Source organism: Neofelis nebulosa, chromosome 18 (assembly GCF_028018385.1).
Source record: "Neofelis nebulosa isolate mNeoNeb1 chromosome 18, mNeoNeb1.pri, whole genome shotgun sequence".
NCBI classification, from domain to species: Eukaryota; Metazoa; Chordata; class Mammalia; order Carnivora; family Felidae; genus Neofelis; species Neofelis nebulosa.
In genome coordinates this window covers 17471763-17482286 of record NC_080799.1, presented here as the reverse complement: position 1 = coordinate 17482286, position 10524 = coordinate 17471763, and the positions used below count along the sequence as shown (strand labels likewise).

General features: G+C 45.3%; 1 long non-coding RNA gene across 1 annotated transcript; it reads right to left on the bottom strand.

Moving 5' to 3' along the window:
* Nucleotides 1–1941: 1941 nt before the first annotated feature.
* On the bottom strand, nucleotides 1942–10293 carry LOC131500988 (uncharacterized). The gene is made up of 2 exons (XR_009256554.1): nucleotides 9462–10293; nucleotides 1942–2341 (listed from the first exon to the last, which is right to left on the bottom strand). It is a non-coding gene; the product is annotated as an uncharacterized LOC131500988 (long non-coding RNA).
* Between the last annotated feature and the right edge of the window lie 231 nt (nucleotides 10294–10524).

Genomic DNA, 10524 nt, shown 5'->3' with positions numbered 1-10524 from the left:
TTTAAGTCTTCGGTTTGAGCATTATTTGCAAGAGCCAAGACAAGGCAACAACCTAAGTATCCACGACAGATGAATGGAGAAAGAAAATATGGTTTGAGGGGAGCTGGGTGGCTCAGTTGGTTGAGCCTCCAACTCTTGATTTCAGCTCAGGTCCTGATCTCATGGTTCCCCTATGTCGGGCTCTGTGCTGACAGTCTGACAGTGCGGAGCCTGCTTGGGATTCTCTCTCTCTGCCCCTCCCCCCCACTCTCCTCTCTCAAAATAAATATATAAACTTAAAAAAAGAAAGTGTGGTGTGTGTGTACAACGGAATACTATTTAGCCATAAACAGGAAGGAAATCCTGATATTTCAGGATGGACTTTAAGGGCATTATGCTAAGTGAAATAAGTCAGACCAAGAAAGATAAACACTGTATGATCGAATTTATTTGTGAAATCTCAAAAAACCAAACTCATAGAAAAAGAGATCAGATTTGTGTTGTGAGGTGGGGGTTGAGGGTGGAGAATTACGTGAAGATGGTCAAAAGGTATAAACTTCCAGTTATAAAATAAATAAGTACTGAAGATGTAATGTACAACATGATGACTATAGTTCACAGTGCTGTGTGATATATCTGAAAGTTGCTAAGAAAGTAAATTCTAAAAGTTCTCATCACGGTGGCGGGGGGAACATTTTTGTGTTACTGCATGAGGTGATGGATGTTAACTAAACTTATTGTGGTAATCATTTAAAAATATGTAGATATATGACATATATATGTCAAGTCATTATGCTATACACTTTAAACTTGTACAGTGTTCTATGTCAATTACATATTAAAACTGGAAGGGAAAAATAAAAGAAAACCTTGGGCTAAGAGAAAGCTTTCTTTTTAAAAGTATTTTTTAGGTTTATTTATTTATTTTGAGAGAGAAAGAGAGCACAAATGGAGTAGGGACACACAGAGAGGGAGAGAGAGTTCTAAGCAGGCTCCACACTATCAGACTGTAAGACTGTTAATTTCTTAAATCTTCAACATTTCATATGCAATTGAGCTGGTTTTCCCATAAATAGTTTTTTTTTTCCAATTTTTTATTTGAGAGAGAGAGAGAGAGAGAGAGAGAGAGAGAGAGAGAGAGAGAGAGAGAATCCTAAGCAGGCTCCAGGCTCAGTGTGGAGCCTGATGTGGGGCTCAATCCCATGACCCTGAGATCATGACCTGAGCCAAAATCGAGTCGAACACTCAGCTGACTGAGCCACCCAGGTGCCTCTTTCCTGCAAATAGTTCAAGTTGCCTTAGCATGCAGAAGGGACTTTTGTATGGCAAACTGAAAAACCAAGTTGGTTCTCCTGTGCAAGGATTTGAGTGTGTATGTGCTTATCAGTAACACTGAGTGTGTGAAAATATCCCAAGGCCCATTTCCCCCATTCTACCTACAACCTAATCCCTTTCTCGTGAAATAGGGCAAAACCATGAATCAAGAGAGTAGGAAAGGAAACATCTAGGTACAGCATTTTACAGAGTAAATACTGTAAGGATCATATCCTACAGATGAGGAAACTCAGAGAGGTGAGGTCACACAATGCTCCACAGATAGTGTTAAAACCAAGCCTCTAAACCAACTCTATCTGATTCCAGACTTCAGTAGACAAATGAATCCCCTGGGATGCTCTTAGAAGTACATATTTTTGGTCCCCACTCAGAGATTCAGTAGGTTCCAAGGAGCCCAGGCATCTGCATTTTTAGTATGGGAGCTATTGCCACCCCATCTCCTGGGGGATTCTGGGTCCCACTTTGAGGGATACTGAATATTACATACAACTCTGTCTTCCAAACAGGACCAGGGCTGGCAAGGAAAAAACCACAAGAGGTAGGTGAACTGTTGTAGATTAAAGAGATTCAGGAGACATAACAACAGGATTAGTTATCTTTTGCCGTGTAACAAGTTTCCCCGGAACCTTGTAGTTTAAAATAACATTCATTATTTCCATTTCCATTTCTGTGGGCCAGAGGCTGAGACTCTCAGCAGCCTGCAAACATTGTCAGGGTGCAGTCATCTCAAGGGGCACAGGTATCTGCTTCCAAGTCCACTTATGCGGTGTTGGCAGGATTCAGTTCCTCAAGGGTTGTTGGTCTGAAGGCTTCAGTCCTTCCCCCGCTTGTAGTGGGAGGTTGTTCTCAGTTCTTGCCATGTGGACCTCTCCTTGCGGCAGTTCACAACAAGACATCTTGTTTTATCAGAGAAGCAGAGAAGAGTGCCAAGATGGAAATCACAGTCTTTTGTAGCCTTATCTTGAAAGTATGGTCCCATCACTTTTGCTGATTCTATTCATTGTACAGGCAAGTCACTAGGTCCAGCCTTTGTTACGGGGAGGGGAAGACCAGAAGGCAAGGATCATTTGCAGCCATGTCAGAAGCTCCCTATTTCAACAACCAAATGTATGAAGTTGCTTTGGGTTCTGATTTCACTAAGCCAACTGTACAGACACGTTTATGAGATAATCCAGGAAATCTGAACATGGACTATGTATTAGATGATATTAATTAAGGAATTACCATTATTTATTTAGAAGTGACAAATGTCTGCGGTCATGCAAAAAAAATTCCTTAGGTCTTAGAGACATACCCTGAAGAATATCATAAATGAAATGTTATGATGTCTGGGATTTGCTTTAAAATAATACAACAGGGGTTGGAGGAGGGGAGGAGTGGGGTTATAGTTGAAACTGGATTAGTTATATGTGGATAATGGTTACACGGATATGGGGGGGTTATTATACTGCTCCTACTCTTACATGTGTTTGAAATTTTCCACAACAGAGAGTTAAAAATCAAACTGAATTGAAGCTAAAAATGGTACACCGCAAGTTGAAAAAACATACAAAGTCTAAAGCTGTTGCATACTGAGTGTATTTTAATTGGTGGAAAAGACAACAACAAGAGTAACATTTCAGATGGGGAAAGATGACCATAAATATGAAAAAGAGGGGGGAAAAAAGGAAGGAAGGAGTGGGGGGAGGGGGGAGGAGGAATGATAGAATTAAGCTTGGCAGCCGGCTGGGTACAGGAGGTGGCTGATCCCTGACCTCTGCTTAACCAAAGCAACAGGGATTCAGGTCATTCTAGTGGAACTGAGAGCTTGGGGCAGCAGCAAATCCAAGCCCTCAGGGCTTTTAGTATCTGTGAAGGACTAGCTGGAGTTTAGAGTTTGCCTTGGGCCTAGAGGGATGGGGAAGCTGGGCCCATTTCAGCAAGGGCATAGAAGCAGGAGGCCCAGTATCAGCTGGTGGGGACGTATTACATTGGGGTTCAAAGTTCTCCACAGTTCATTACAAGGATGCAGTACTGTGCAGGAGGCCACAGTCTTGTCTTACAGATCCTAGAGGGTGGGGAGAATAAATCCCAAACCCTCATCTCTAGACATTCTGGATTAGGCCCGGAAATTTGCATCAAAGCTGCCTAGCATGGGGCTTGGCATACAAGAAGTATTTACTACCCATTTATTCAATCTAGTGGCAGTGGTAGTGATCCTCAACCAATGAGATGTGTACTTCAGAATTTTCTAGAAAATGTCATTTGATTCTTTATAATTGTGGTTCTTTACAAAGGTAATGTAGTCATTTGGGGACAGATAACTCATTTGGTTCAACACGCAAAAGGGCCAAAAAGGCATCTGTTCAGTGCAAAGGTTTTCTCCTACCTGTGCTCCCCAGCCACCCAGTTCCCCTCCCTGGAGGCAACCAAGGCTATTTGTTTCTTCTGAATATTTTCAAGGACATTTTATGTATCTGTAATCAAATTTGTATGTTTGGATTTTGCCTTTGTAAAACAAACAGTAGCAAACCACACATGTTATTCTGCTCCTTGCTTTTTTCACTCAATATTTCTCAACTATTTGCAGTGACATGGATAGAGCTGGAGAGCATAATGCTAAAGGAAATAAGTCAGAGAAAGACAAATACTATATTATTTCACTAATATGTGGAATTTGAGAAACAAGACAAAGGGGAAAAAATAAGAGAGAGAGAGAGAGAGAGAGAGAGAGAGAGAGAGAGAGGCAAACCAAGAAACAGACTCTTAACTATAGAGAACAAACTGATGGTTTCCAGAGGGGAGGTGCAGGAGGGAATGGGTGAAATAGGTGATGGAGATTAAGGAGGGCACCTGTCCTGATGAGCATTGGGTGATGTATGGAAGTGTTGAATCACTATATTGTATATCGGAAACTTACATAACACTGTATATTAACTGACTGGAATTAAAAAACTTAAAAAACAATGTTGCTCAAAAATCATCTCATACTAGTTCTTTGTTTTAAACCACAATTTTATCTGTTTGTTCTACTTTTACAAGAAAGTGGAAGAAACTGAAATATGTCTGAAAAGGTTCCAAGTAATATTCTGAGTTCATTGCATAATTTAAACCCCTAACTTCTACATCCATTCTAAGCTAGAAGACTTGTCACAATTGTGTTCTTCTTCCCCCCCTTATTATAGTATAGTGGTTTGTTGTTGTTTATTGTGGTCAAATACATATATACGTATATATTTATTTATTATATATATATGTATTATACATATATACATATATACATATATACATAAATACATATATGTACTTATATATGTATTTATGTATATATGTATATATATAATACAATTTATCATTTTAAAAACTTTATTTATTTTGGGAGAGAGACATAGGAGGGGCAGAGAGAGACAGAGAGAGAGAGAGAGAGGCAGAAAATCCCAAGCAGGCTCCACACTGTCAGTGCAGAGTCCAATGTGGGGCTTGAACTCGTGAACCATGAGATCATGACCTAAGCTAAAACCAAAAGTCAGCCACTTAACCGACTGAGACACCCAAGTGCTCCACCATTTTATTCATTTTTAAGTGTACAGTTCAGTGGCATTAATTATATCCACATTCTTGTGGACCATCACCACCATCTATCTCCAGAACTTTTTAATATTCCGACTGAAACTCTGTACCCAGTAAACACTAACTTTCCATTCCATTTCCCCCAGGCCCTGGGTAACCACCATTCCACTTTGTCTCTATGAATTTGATCACTCCAGGTACCTCATATCAGTGGAATGATACTGTATTTGTTCTTTTTTTCTGGATTGTTTCACTTAGCATCCTGTTTTCAAGGTTCATCCATGTTTTAGTGTGTCAGAATTTTATTCCTTTTTAAGGTTGAAAAGTATCTCATTGTATATATATATATATATATATATATATATATATATATACACACACACACACACACACATATATAATTGTGTATATATACACACACACATATGTATATGTATATGTATATGTATATGTATATGTATATGTATATGTATATGTATTTGTATATGTATTGCTGCAGGAACCCACTTAGTGCATAGATCCTGGCTCCTGAACGGAAGTGGACATCTGCAAAAAGAAATGTCATATATCTACATGATAAATTTCAAGAGGTTCAGGGAGAAATTTCTACTGGTAGTCCATGCTACGTGGTAGTCCATGCTACCAGTAGAAACTCAGCTTACTATGGACATCAGATTCTCTGGGAACACTAGCAAGAGCTCTACTGAAGGTTTCTGTGGCCACGTGAAGCCACACCCATTGCCGAGCATTTCACTTCTGGGATCTTCATTAATCAGATCCAGGCAGCCTTGGGGGAGCCTTGCTTTTTGTGATGATTGATCCCAGGGCTAACTATCATCCTCTCACAGAGGCATTTTCTGTTCACTTGTCCATTATAGTTCAGTGTATATCAGACTCCTTCCTACTTCATATGGACGATGCCAAACCATAAGACAATAAGAGTTTACTCAGCAGGTATCTTGTGCTGGGTGCTTGCCCAGAAAATCCCCTATATGGTGACACTAACTTTCCCTAGGACCCTTAAGAATCTGTATTTGTCATTAAGGTTTCTCACAAGTATGCCAGTTCTTCTCCTAGGCATGTGAAGAGATCTCTTTTCTGCCCCCTTTGAAGTTAGGTAAAGTTATGGACTGGTCAATACAACGTGAGCAGAACTGTCACATGGAGTCACATACACATATCAAGATGGAGCTTGTTTCCTGAGTGACTAGAATGAGCAGACCCCACTAGACATGCAGAATGAGCAAGAAACAGACCATTTTTGTTATAAGCCACCAAACTTGGGTGTTATTTGTTACTACAACATAACCTAGCCTATCCTGGCTGATACAGAAGCTATGAATGTCTACAGAGATCCAGAAGAGATCCAGAAGGAAGACCAGCCACTGCTAAAAAGGAACTTCGGGATAAATGGGCTGCTCCAGCTCCTGAATTCAGTGCGCTCATTCCAAGGTTGCAGATAGTTCTGAAGGCAGACAGGTGCCCTCCATGCCTTTTTAGCAGTTCCTCACTAGAGACTGAGTGGTTCGACCTGTTTCCAAAACCGGTCTGTAGTCCTATAGCCTAGGACCTCGGAATGAAAAACACCACCACTGAGTGGTCTTAAGTCATCCTTGCAAAGTGTCTTACACAAAATGCATAAATAAGGTTGACAGAAAACAGCCATCATTTTTGTACAAATGAAAAGGGGCTCATGAGTGCCGTATTCCTTGAGTTTACTGATTTTTGAGGTCTGTCATCTTTTTTTTTAATTCTTTTAAAACATTTATTCATTTTTGAGAGTGAGAGAGATAGAGTATGAGTGGGGGAGAGGCAGAGAGAGAGGGAGACACAGACTCAGAAGCAGGATCCAGACTCTGAGCTGTCAGTACAGAGCCCGATGCAGGGCTCGAACCCCCGGACCGCGAGATCATGACCTGAGTGACGCTTAACCGACTAAGCCACCCAGGCACCCCTTGAGGTCTGTCATCTTTATATTTTAATGTCCACATGGCATGGTCGACATTTAATGTCAACATTGTAGTCTTTTCAACTCCTGTAAATGTTAACAATATCTGCTCATGGTAAAAATGTCAAACTGCAGAGTAGGGTGTAAAGTGAAAAGTAAAAGTCCTCCTATATCTTATATATGCAATCTCACTCTGCCACCCCCCACCCCCACCCACCCAGCTGGGGGCACAGGCACAGAGCCTGGCACTCGGGTGTTATACATATAGTGTAAGAAATGGTCTTGACCCTCAATAGGTTCTTTCTGGTTGTCTCAGTTAATGGAATGGGGCCAAGAATGCTTACATTCGAACTGAAGCAAGCTGGGAGGGGACTGTGTTGCATTGGTGAGTACATGTCTTATCCAAAGCGACAGCCTTTTGCTCAGGTCCAGTTGTTTCTTATTCAAGGAACAGAGACTCAGTGTTACTAGATTTCAGGATTTCAAGTGAAAATGGAAATCCATTTTTGCAGGAGATACTTGTTGCTATGCCAAACTAAGCACACACGTTTGGCTGGATTTGATCAGTTTGCAGATGTTGCAGTAGTCCTCAGGATGGGCTCTGGAGTCTGGGTTTGAATCCTGGTTCTACAACTCATCTATCTGGGCCCTAGTTTCCTCATCTATAAAAGGGGATTCTACCTCATTGGATTCTTCTGAGAATCAAGTAAGATGCTGAAAGCACTTAATAACATGTGAGGTGGACACCTCATAAAGCTTACAATGTAGGGAAAGAGCCAATAAATGAACTTCATGTGGGAATTGCAGGAAGACTTCATTGGGACAGTGGCATTTAAACAGAAACCTGAAGAATAAATAGTTAATTGGGTAGAAAAGTGGGAAAGAAGGGGAAGGAAATAACAGGCAGTGGGAAAAACCCGTGAGAAAGCCCTGAACAATCATGTAAGCCAACGCTAAAGCAGTGAGGACATAGAGGAAACAGCCGTCTGGAAGCCAAGGATTTCCTGACAAAGTGGTAACTGGAAGGAGCTTCAGTTCAGCTGAGGGAGTCCCTGCAAACTTAAGACTTCATACTACTCTGGCCACTGTTAACTTCCCGGACAGAAAAACCACACACACCAGGTCTTCTGCAGAGCCCTCTAACCCTCTTCTCTCAAACGGAGAAGAGGGCAGGCGGGGGTAGGGTTTGGCCTTGGGGTCAGAAGTGAGTAGTTTTCCAGCAGAGAAGGGAGATCAAGAGGGCAGGTAAGAAGGCACAAAGGTGGGAAGCAACCCTATTTGCTCTGGCGGCTGAGATGTTTAGAGGGATGCCTCCAAGGCTGGCTGGGCGGGATGCAGAACCTAGTTTCAGGCTGAGCAATCTCGCCTGCTGCAGGACCTCAGTCAAATGGAGAATAGGCGCCCCCTGGGAGCAGTGTTCGGTAGTGGACGCTGGAGAACCAAGATGAAGTGGGCGGGGAGAGGAGGGGGTGCGGCTCAAGATAGGGGGAGACTGCCTGCCACAGTTTTCTTCTCACAGGAACTGACCCCTTTCGGCATGATGGATTCCTGGGATCCCAGAAAAGCTGGGCAGGAAGGGACCTCGAAAAAGGAACTACCAACACATGCCCCGTGTCAGGCCCTGAGCTGGGCACTTTCATGAACATTGTCCTAGTATACCTAACTCTACTTGGAGATAGGTCTCCTTATCCCCATTTTTCAGATAAGAAAACCGAGGTTTGGTGATTTCCCAAGGAAGGGCGGAGATTTTGTATGACTCCAGAGCCTTTTCCCTGGAGTCCTCAAGACTTGGAAGATACCTATACCAGGAGGTTTGGGGGAACAAGCATCGGGTATGAGGCACCCAAGCTCTCCAAGAGACAACAGCACGATGGTACTTTCGGCGAGAACCACGCCTCCCTTGTCGCGACAATACTGATTACTGTTGCTTTCCTTTACCATTTACCATCAAATGTGAAGTCCTTGCCATACGCAAGGATGGACATTATATATTACTTAGATCGCCCGACGTGTTTCTCCCTCACCTACATTGATCCCCACTGGTGACATAAATTCTCCCCCTCCACTGGCAAGACAAGGCGTGGGACTACATTTCCCGGCAGGTCGTTCAGAAAGAGGTGGTGGGGAAAGGAAGACGGAGACTCTTGCTTTCCGTAGGCTCGCAATTAGGCGTGTCCGCCGTGATGCACATTTCAACAGCCCACGTCCTTTCTCTGGAGAGCTAAGGAAGGACTACGTCCCCCAGCAGGCACTGCCGCAGAGAGCGAGTGATAGGCAGCCATCATTACTGTAGTCAATTTTTCCCGTTTCCACAGGGAGCAGCCTCAGTGCGCGGACTACAAAACCCAGGTCGCCGTCTCCCCTTCCCTCCGGCCCGCATCTTTCTTGATTGTCCCCGCCCCTTTCCCCTTCCATTGTCTCGACCAAAGATAATGGAGCGGAGCTGGGAAGACTGCAACTCCCGTCAGGCTCTGCGCCACAGGGAGGGGGGATTTCGATATTACAGGCAGGCGAGGAGCCCAAGGTGGCAGAATGAGGCGACGGGGAGAGGCCAGGTAGCCTGCCATCTTTATAGTAGTCTCCTTATTCTCGCGGTTCCGCCATTCTTAAGGCACACTAGAAGACTAAAAAACTACTACTCCCATCGCACCTCATAAGACCGACTGCTAGTCAGGTGTACGCCCCTCTTCCGCCATCTTGTTTGTAGTCCTCATTCCTTTTCACCTTTCCATTGTTCCTGACGAGTAGAAATGGCAGCGGGAAGGCAGCAGATGGACTGCGACTCCCGTCAGGTACCACACACGCGGAGGGTTGTGGACAGGAGGGCGTGCGAGTGCCTGGGAAGGAGGTCGGGTCGGGGGAGAAGGCCATCTTGTTTGTAGTCATCGTTCCCGCTCCTTCTCTATCCTCTGCAACGGGGAGCCTCGGGGCAACCGGACTATAACTCCCGGCATCCTCGGCTCCCGGCTTGGCACGCCCTCCGCCATCTTGTTTGTAGTCCCCGCTGGCCCCAGCGTCCCATTGTTCCTACGGTATCACCGGCGTCCGCAGGACTACGATTTCCGTCGTGCCCTGCGCGTGTTCGCCCTGGAAAGTGGAGGTGGTGGGGAAAGGAGGGGGCAGGGGGCGGGGTTCCTCTGGGAGAAGGAGGGAGTAAAGAGGAGGAGGAGGAGGAGGGAAGGAGGAGGGAGGGGTGGGGGAAGAGAGGAGGAAGGAGGAAGGAGCTCTGGAGGGATGAGAGAGGCGGCCAGGGCCCCGGGCCGAAGCAGCGCGGGGCTGGGGGACCAGGGGGGCTGAGGCACCCCAATTGCCCCCTCCCCCTTTCCCTGCCCCCTTCCATCCTTTCCTTCCACCTTCCAGCTTAAGGAAGGGGATTTATTCAAATTTTATTTAAACCCCTATCTCCGGAGGGTCGCGCGCTGGGGGGAGGGGGCGAGGGCGGGGGCGCGCGCAGGCTGGGGGGGCGGGGCCGAAGCAGCTTCCTTCACCCCCCTCCGCTCGCCCCGTAGCCCTAGGGCAGGGGGCCGCAGTCTAGGGGCGGGCCCAGGGGAGGGGGGCAGGTTACAGGGACCCCCCCCTCCCCGGGAACCGGCGGTGGGCGGGGCTTGAACCCCGGAAACGGTGGGGGGGCCCAGGCCTGGTCCTGGACCCCTGGGCAGTGGGAGCCGGGAAGGGGCCAGTTAAAGGGCCGGGGGCACTGTGGAGAGGTGGGG